Consider the following 9,655-nt stretch of genomic DNA (forward strand, 5'->3'; position numbering starts at 1 on the left):
AGCGGGACCGGAGGTGGGAGGCGGAGGCAGCCGCTAGTGGGGACCCGGGGGGCGGCAGGTGCGGGCGGCAGCGGCGGCAGGGCTGGCGGTGGCTGCTGGCCCGAGCATCTTCTTCCCGGAGGCTCCCACAGCGGCCTGGCCCCTCCCACCCGATCAAAGCCACGCCCATGCCGGGCAGGGCCGCGCCCTTCGGCGCCCCCATTGGTCTTCCCTTGAAGCCCGGGCCACGCCCCCTGAATTGACCACGCCCCTTCCCGCAGCTGGGAGAGGGACCAGGCTCCCCCAGGCTACAGGAAGGACCCTGGACTCATCTACACCTTCCGCAGCCCTCACCTGTAATGTACGTTTATTGAGCACTTACTGTGTGCTAACTCTGGTTCCAAGTAAGCGCCTCACAAACCTTACCACGTTTAATTCCAAGAGCAACCGACTCTGTCTGGTACTCTTACTATCCCCTTTTACAGAGAAGGAAACTGAGCCTCAGTGACGTCACTTGGTCCCCATAAGAAATCTCACTTCACATGTCTCCCACCTCTGACAGCTGGGAAGTTCCCTCTCGAATCTTTCTTTCATCTCTTAAAGAATCCACACAGGATTACTGCAAGGGCTCAGGGAATTGAATTTAATGAATACCTGTGTTAGCCGTGTAGAGCTGAGCTTAACATCCAGGTGGTGCCCAGGTCAATCAACATCACTTACAAAACCCCTACTAAGTGTCAGACACTGTCCCAAACACTGGGGTACAAGAGGGAACAGAACAGTCTTGGCCCTTGTAGATAGACAAAGTATTACTATTCATGTCATTAAGAAAACCTGATTCTCAGACAACAAAGTAGACGCTCAGGAAAATGGAGTGTGGCTCATCCAAGGGCACACAGGTAGACCGCAGAGAGGAAACTGGGATTTGAACTCAGGACAAGCTTAATTTCAGACCCTGAAGTAGGGGGCCCTTCTTTGGAGTGGATCATTGCTAATATTCAGTGTTCTCCCTGAATTCCTTGTCTTCAAGGATTCTTCCTATGTCAGCCAGACACAAGATTAGGCTCAGAGGGGGCTTAGGTGGGGGTAACTGTGGCAGCTCGGGGGCCCTCCCTCTACTCCATCCCACTCTGCCCCTCCCTTGCCATGTTCTCAGGTCCCCAGGATGGGGACGGTAGCAGATGGCCTGGGGAGGATGAAGTGGCCTCCCATCTGTCCCCTCCCCCCCATTGTCCCCAGAGCCAAGGGGGATTCGAGGGGGTTGTAGTCCACTGCAGTCTGGATCCTCCCCCTCCGTCTTCCTGGAGGGAACTGAGGAGCTAGTTGCTATGGAGACAAGGAAGAGGCAAGAGAGATGCAGGGAGGCACCCAGGTCAGGCCGAGCTCCACACCTCAGACCCTTTGATTCACATATACTCCCATCACACAGGTACATATCCCTACATCCATAGTTTGGCATGAATTTCCACATCCCCAGTACACGCGCAGTCACACCAGCCCTCCTGCAGACACACAGGTGTGTACTCAACAGTCTCACACAGGCATAGGCTGATATATGAAGAAGAGTCATGGGGATAGGTACACACACACACACACAAACACACAGAGTCACCCATACTGCATAATGCACATTCAGTCATGTGGACCATATATATCACAGGCTCTCATGCAAAAATAGAGAGACACACATCTGATACCCGAGTATGTCCCAGGTGCACATGTTCAAAGCCAAAATAACTCCACACTTGGCCACACATATCCTGAGAAGTTACAAGTACATGATCAAAGCCCTAAGACATAAACAGCCTATGTTACATAAGGCATACATGTTAGTGACATGCGATATGTAGACTGACAAACAGACCTGATCCTGCCTTCTACACAAACTGGATAATCACACACATTCAGATCCAGGGCTCTCGTAGTCGAATGCACAAAATACACGGGACCTCACAGGCCACTCAGCAACATACTCAACACACATGGAAATCCCCAGTATTGGTCAGCCCCCACCCCCAAGTCATGCCTGCAGCCCCAGCTAACACCCCCCCCAAAGCCCTCCCATTTGGACACACACGACAGCACGGTTGGTCACGCACTCACACTCACACACAAACACAAACCTCCTCCTAGATATTTTTAAACCCAGGCTAGTTCTGCTGCTATGGCAACCGCCCCAAACCCATTGCCATAGCAACCTAACGTCAGCTTTCCAAGCGCCAAATCCTGGGGGATTGCAGGGCCCCAATCAGAGGCCATCATCCATGCCACCCCAGTACCTCTACCCCCAGGTCTTCAGGGGAGCAGTCATCTTAGGGTGGGTAGGGTGAGGCTGGAGCCAAAGATAGAAGACCCCCTCTCAGACCAAGCTGAGGCAAAGGCACCACTCGATGTGCTTTTTCCCTCCTGCTCCATCAGAGCTTTATTGGGGGGGGGCGTCAAGGGGCAAAGGTCAGCCTGGCCCCGGAAACACACAAACCTGGGTTTAAATCTTGGCTCTGACAACACGCTGTGTGACTTGGGCATGTCCTTACCCTCTCTGAGTTTCATGTTCCTTAATTTGGAAAATGCTCCTGCTGTTGCTGCCGAGACTAATACCCCAAGGGCTACTGTGACTCAGTGGCTAAAAGCCCAGCCTGATCTGCATCCAAATTCTCAGCCTCCCATTTTCTAGCTGTAGGAACACAGGCAAGGGCCTCTGGGTCTCCACAACAACGTTGGGGGGCACAGAGAAATCTAATTACATAGGGCTGTGGGGATGATTCCCGGCAAAGGGAAATCATCAAAGAACTTTGCATGTATTCCAACTTACTGAAGTCCTAAACATGGCCTTATGGGTAAGTACTATTATTATTCCCATTTTGCAGGAAAGGAAACTGAGGCCCAGAGAGGTTGCCTGAGATCACACAGTGTTGAAACATGAGATTTGAACCCAGGCAGTCAAAGACATGGCCTTAGCCGTTTCTCTCTCCTGCCACTTAAAGAAGTTGGGAGAAGGGGTGATAGAATGGTGGATTCCTGGAAATGCTTGTTAGCCTCAGTATTCCTGCCTGCAAAATGGGAGTTCAAATGGTACTGCCTGCTGAGGCCCTATGAGGCACCTTGCACCTGGGGTGCTGAGGATGGGGTGGCAAACCTGAGCCATCCATGTAGATGAGGGTGGGGGGGAGATTGGGAGGGGCAGGGAAGGCCAGCAAGTGGGCACTTTGAGGAGGGAGGTCGGCTTTTCTTCCCAGCCCTTTGACCTCAGGCATGGGCTTTCCCCAGTCTGAGCCTCATCTCCTCATCTATCAATGGAGAACCGTAACAGTGGTTAGGGTGTGGCAAGGAGTCCAAGAACCAAACCAGGTGAAACCACTTGGCTTGGGTCCCCGCCAGTGAAGAGAGAAATCTGAACTGGTATCAATAGTGTCCCTCCCGTCTGTGCATGGGATTTAGGAGTCCAGACTATGGAGTACAGGATTTTGCAAACTGTTTTGACCATGATAAGAGATATTATATCACAAATGAATGCATACAACACTGAAACAGAAGTTTCATGAGATCATACTTCACCTATGTCTGCACTACGTCTACACTCTGTGCACAGACTCCTGTCAATTCTTTTCTGCTGAAGAATGTTGGTTGATTTCACAGTCCCCTAACTGGTGTGACCAACAGTATGAAAAACCAGGTGTGGTGGTTATGAGAGGCAATCCTGGAGTCATTGGAGGAGTTTACACAGGGGAGTGACATGGGCACCAACAGGGCAATGTGGGGGGAAGGAGTGAGCTAGAACAGACTCCAGGGAGGAAGGGGCTCTTTGTCCAGACCCTAGCAGGGGCAGGAGAGATGGAAAGATGTGATCAGAAGCCAACACGTGAAGAGTTAACACAGTGTTTTCAACACAATGTATGGTGGTTACAAGCATCAGCCTTGAAGACAAATCCTTACTCATCCATTTGACAATAATATTTATCAAGCATGTGCTATGTCTTGGGCACTGTTTTAGGCACTGGAGATACAGCAGTGAACAAAAGAGACACAAATTCCTGACCTCATAATCCACATACTAGGGAAATAGACAATCAACATGCAAAAGAAGTTTAAAAAATATATATATAGTGTGTTAGATGATAAAGACTGCAGAGAAAATATATCCGGAAAGGGGGATGAGGGGCCGGAACACAAGAGGGTGAGAATAGGGCTTTGGGTTTAAATATAGTGGACAGGGGAGGCCTCACTGAGGAGGTGGCATTTGAGCAGAGATCTGAAGGAGGAGGAGGTGAGGGAGTGGGCCATATGGGTCTCTGGGAGAAGAGGGGTCCGGGCAGAGAGAAGAGCAGGTGCAAAGGCCCTGAGGCAGCAGTGCACCTGGCATGTTGGCGGAAGAAAGAGGAGCCCAGGGAAGCAAGAGCAGAGTGGGGGAGGGGAGAGTGGGAGTAATGAGGCCAGTTAGGCAGGGAGCAGACCGTGCGGGGCCTTGAGGGCCACTGTAAAGTCTTAGCTTTTACTCAGAGTGAGATGACAACTGTGGGCGAGGTTTGAGTAGAGGAGGGATGCGAGTTGACATCGGCTTTATCACAGATCCTTCTAGTTGTGTATGAAAAACATGGTATGTGGGGGGTTGGAGGGTAGAAGGAGCCCAGCGAGAAGGTGACTCTGACTATCCAGGTGAGCGGGGCTGGTGGCTGGCTGGACCAGGGCCATAGGTAGCCGTGCAGGTGGGGAGACATCACTGGAGTCCTTGCGCTCCTACATGGCTTTGGACAAATCATTTCACATCTTCAGAGCCTCAGTTTCCCCACTTACAAATAGGGGCGGATAATAAAGCACCCACCTCTCAGGGCTCCTGTCTGATCTCACTGTTGACAGAGCGTGGACAGCCCTTGGCACAGGATATATGCCCAACAAATACTACCCGCCATTGTCACTGATGTTATTTCCCTCCTGCCCAGACCAGAGAAATTCTGTGTCCCGTCCAAGGGGATTTCGGGGAGGAGGATTCAAAAGAAGAGGTTGGTCCTTGAATAATGATTGTGTATTTATCTCATCCTGAGAATATTTGAGTCAGAGAATCTTGGACCAAAAATACTTGCCCTGAGGGGGCTTTCAGGGGGCTTTTATTCCTACCAGGCTCTTTGTAGGTTGGAGAAATGGAGGCCCAGAGAATAGTTTTATCCTGCCCAGAAGCCCACAGTGAGTTGGGGGCTGAGCCAGGGCTAGAATCCATCCTCATGGCCTGTCTCCCAGGCCTGTGTTCCCAGTCCTGGCTGCCTCCTTGGTGATTATGGCATCTGACCGAGTCCCCTCCCCCCCCCCCCCCCCCCCCCCCCAGGCTCGACATCTTCCTATGACTTCCGACTGCCTCTGGGATAAATTCCAAACTCTCCCTGTCGCTCAGGCCAAAAACCTTGCATTTGCCCTTGACACCCCCTCTTCCCCTCACACCTACATCCAATCCATCAGCCTTTGCCATCTTAGATTCTCAATCTGACCCCATCTCGCCTGCCCCAATTGTCATCACCACCGAGGTACTGGCCCCCAACGGGTCCCGACTAGACTCTCACGGGAGCCTCTTTCTGGGCTCCCCGCTTTTACTCTTGCCCCCTTTCCACAGCAGCCAGAGCCAGCCTTTTAAAAGGCAAGTCAGAGGATACACTGTGCTGTATCCAAGAGAGAGAAAAATGGGCTTTCCGTAAGAACATCCAGGAGCAATATAGATTTCTTGACTTAGTTCTGTGGGGGTGGGGGGAGGGGCTTTCTATGTTATCTCTCTCGAGGGTGTGGCTTTAAAAATATAAGGGCAGGTGGGTGCCTGGAGGGCTCAGTCGCTAGAGCACGTGACTCTTGATCTCTGGATTGTGAGTTCAAACCCCATGTTGGCATTAAAAAAAAAAAAAAAGTATGGTGAGCGCTGTGAATTGTGTAAGACTGATAAATCACAGACCTATACCCCTGAAATAAATAATACATTATATGTTAATTTTTAAAAATCATAAAGAACTACTTATTAAAAAAAAATACAGGAAACAAAGCCAAAGGGAATTTGAATCCCCTGGGGTTGAGTTGGGATTTGAACCCTTGGCAGCCTGGCTGCAGGGTTACCCTCATCACAGCTTTACCACCCTGCCTCTGTTTCTTGCTGGTCTCCCAGGTACCTGTGTCCCCCCACCCCCACCCCCCCCATCTCCCCCTCCCTGGGAGTCTCCATGCTTCCCTACTTTGGTACCACAAGCGCACAGACTTGAAACGATTCTGTGCAATCATCTTTGATTGAATTTAATTTTAGAAATTTCCCCCTTTCATCTGCCCCCCTCCCATAGGCATCCACTCTAGCGTGCTTAATTTTTGGCCTCCATCCTTCTTCTGTTCTTTTATTAAGATTCATGTGTATCCTTACAGTTAGTTTCTTTGTGTGTGTTTTAAATTTGCAACAGTGTCATTGGGCCACAAACCTCATTATCTTTCTTTCATTGTGCTTTTGGAGAGCTCTCAGCTATGCTTATTTCTAGCTCAGGATGAGTGAGTCTTGAAAGGATTCTGAGAGGCTGCCTGGGTTTAAGTAACCCACCAGGCTGCTTGCTAGCTGAATGCCTTCAGGGGAGTTTCTTAACCTCTCTGGGTAGAATGGGAGGTTGTCAAATAATGGCACCTTCAGGGTGCCTGGGTGGTTCAGTCGGTTAGGCATCCAACTCTTGATTTTGGCTCAGGTCATGATCTCAGGGTTGTAGGATTGAGCCCCGCATCAGGCTCATGGGCTGGGCATGGAGCTCGCTTAAGATTCTCTCTCTCCATCTCCTTCCCTCTTAAAAAATAATAAAAAAACAGAGAAGCTATAAGTAAATATATATATAAACATATATATATAAATATGACACTTTTCTCATAGGATCATTGCCAGCTGGCATCTTAAAGCATTTAGCATTAGGCATTTACTAAGCAGTGCAGTGACATGCGAATCTTTCTCTTCTCTGTGGCTGCGGGGTATCCCACCATAGAGTCAACATTCCGCTTCTCAAACCCTAAAATTCCCTCCAATGTGGACATCAAATACCCTCCAGTCCTTTGCCTCTGAACTGCACTCAATTCGCATCCTCATACGTACCTCACGTACAGACCTGTTGGAGAGTGGAGAAATTGGGTTGTCAGGCATCCTTCTCTTTAATTCCTCCGAGAATGCCAGACTGCTCTCCAGCAGGGATGCCCCTATTTATACCTGTGCCAGATGACCTGTTCTTTCATATACTTCTCCAGAACTCGATGTTCCAAGACCACCTAATTTTGGCCAATCTAGTGAATGTGAAAAATTTGCTTTATGTACCGATGTAGATTAGTTTAGCTTCCCTGGGCGTCTTTATTCTTCCTTTCCACCCAGAATTATTACAAACACGTGCAGCCGTGTGTGTGTGTGTGTGTGTGTGTGTGTGTGTGTGTGTGTGTGTGAGGCTTTGAATACTAACCCATTCAAGCATTAAAACTTTAGTTCCTGTCACAGTCAAAAAGGGATCATAATAGTACCTCTCTCTTAGATTGTTAAAGGGATTTGACGATATGATAATCACCATGGTTATTTGGTGTTTCCTCTCTGGCAGGCATTGTGCTAGGAGATTTACATGTAGTAACCTATTCATTCCTCCCCAAAAAAATCCCTACGAGGCCCATCTGCTGTTATCATCCCCATTTTACAGATAAGAAACCTGAGACGTGGGAGAAGTAGACTGTAAGAAGCAGAGCTGGGATTCAAACCCAGGCAGACAAGCTCATTAACCACCTCACAGCCTCTCACTGAGACATAAAGGAAAAGCACCTACAGCTTAATGATTTCTCTATGTAATCAGCTGTAATAACCAGCAGGACAATCCAGGGCGGCTTGGGCTACGTTTGCTGATGACCTCAGTCAATCTGATCATGGGTTTATCTAGTGGGACAATTTATTTTTATTTTTTTTTAAGATTTTATTTATTTATTTGACAGAGAGAGATCACAAGTAGACAGAGAGGTAGGCAGAGAGAGAGAGAGAGAGAGGGAAACAGGTTCCCTGTTGAGCAGAGAGCCTGATGCGGGGCTTGATTCCAGGACCCTGAGATCATGACCTGAGCCAAAGGCAGAGGCTTTAACCCACTGAGCCACCCAGGCGCCCCTCTATTGGGGACATTTTATGAGCATAATAATTATAGCACCTCACATTAAAAAAAAATCATGTTAGAAGCTTCTGGGTGGCTCAGTGGGTTAAGCATCTGTCTGTGGCTCAGGTTGTGATCTCAGGGTCTTGGGATCGAGTCCTACATGGGGCTCCCTGCTCAGCAGGGAACCTGCTTCTCCCCTTCCCTCTGCCTGCCACTCCCCCTGCTTGTGCTCTTTCTCTCTCTCTCAATCTCTTTCTGTCAAATAAATAAACAAAATCTTTTAAAAAATTTAAAAAATATCATGTTAAGGTGTGGGAAACCTGGACCTGCCTGGGCCTCTGTTTCCCTATCTGTAAACAGATAGGACTGAACAAGACCCTGGTCCCTGTCCTTTTCATAGCCCTTCTATTTCCCAAATCAAAGCACTTCTAGCCATTAAGTTGTCCTCCTTTCTAGCACTCCCTGGGCACCAGGTCTCGTTCCCAGCTTTTATGTGAATGAGACCAGTGGGCAGTTCTTACCCAGCTCTCTGCCTACTCTGTGCCTGCACCGGCTCAATGTGGCTGGACACAAACACACGCTATGTGATCACCTGCCTAGGGATGGCCTGGAAGCCCTCATCTTGTCCATTCACTCTCTCACGTTCCTGGAATAACTACACTCCTTATTCTCACCCTAGACCCTGCTTCATTCTCAGAGAGAGAAGAGAAGCCATCAAACTGTTCCCAGGACAGCTACCTCCTACCTGCACCTGAGACCCTATTCTCTGCCTTCCTTCCTATTAGATACAGAGACACTCTCAGTGGACACTAGATCCCATCCTCTCTTGTCTGCTCAGGGACATAAATTAACCAATTCTTCTCTCTCTCCTGCACCATCCGTTGTCTGCTCTCTTCTAGATTGCTCTCATTGGCATAAAACACGTGTTATTACAAATATGCTTTATTAACCTCATCTAACTATAGCTCCAGTGTTTTGCTGTTCTTTATGGAATTATAGCAAAACCCTAAAAGAGAGAGCGAGAGAGAGAGAGAGAGATCTGTACTAATATCTCACCCCAGCCAGGATTTGGCTTCACAACTTGGCCAAATCAACTCTCGAGGTTACCAGTGACCTCCATGTGGCTCAACCCGACAGTCCAGTGACCTGCCCTCATGCCGCTTGTCTTCTCACTGATAACCACACCCTCTTCCTAGGTTTATTTTCTTCCCTTGGTTCCCAAGACCCTACACATTCATGATTTCCATCCTATCTCAGTGTCTGCTCCTTCTCTGTGGTTTCTTTGTGAGCTGGGGGTGGGGAGGGAGAGAGAGAGGAGGAAGGAGACAAAGAATGCCAAGCAGGCTTCACACCTAGCACAGATCCCCACGTCGGGCTCGATCTCACGACCTGGAGACCATTACCTGATCCGAGCCAAAGTCAAGAGTCAGATGCCTAACCAACTGAGCCACCCAAGTGCCCCGTCTTTAAACACTGGGGCTCAGCACTTGGTCTTCTTCTCTTGTTCTCCCAAATTTATAGATCTCTCTAGGCTGGACCTCACCCCAGAATTCAGACTCATATATTCA

Source organism: Lontra canadensis, unplaced genomic scaffold (assembly GCF_010015895.1).
Source record: "Lontra canadensis isolate GAN:19392208 unplaced genomic scaffold, GSC_riverotter_1.0 scaffold107, whole genome shotgun sequence".
Lineage (NCBI taxonomy): Eukaryota > Metazoa > Chordata > Mammalia > Carnivora > Mustelidae > Lontra > Lontra canadensis.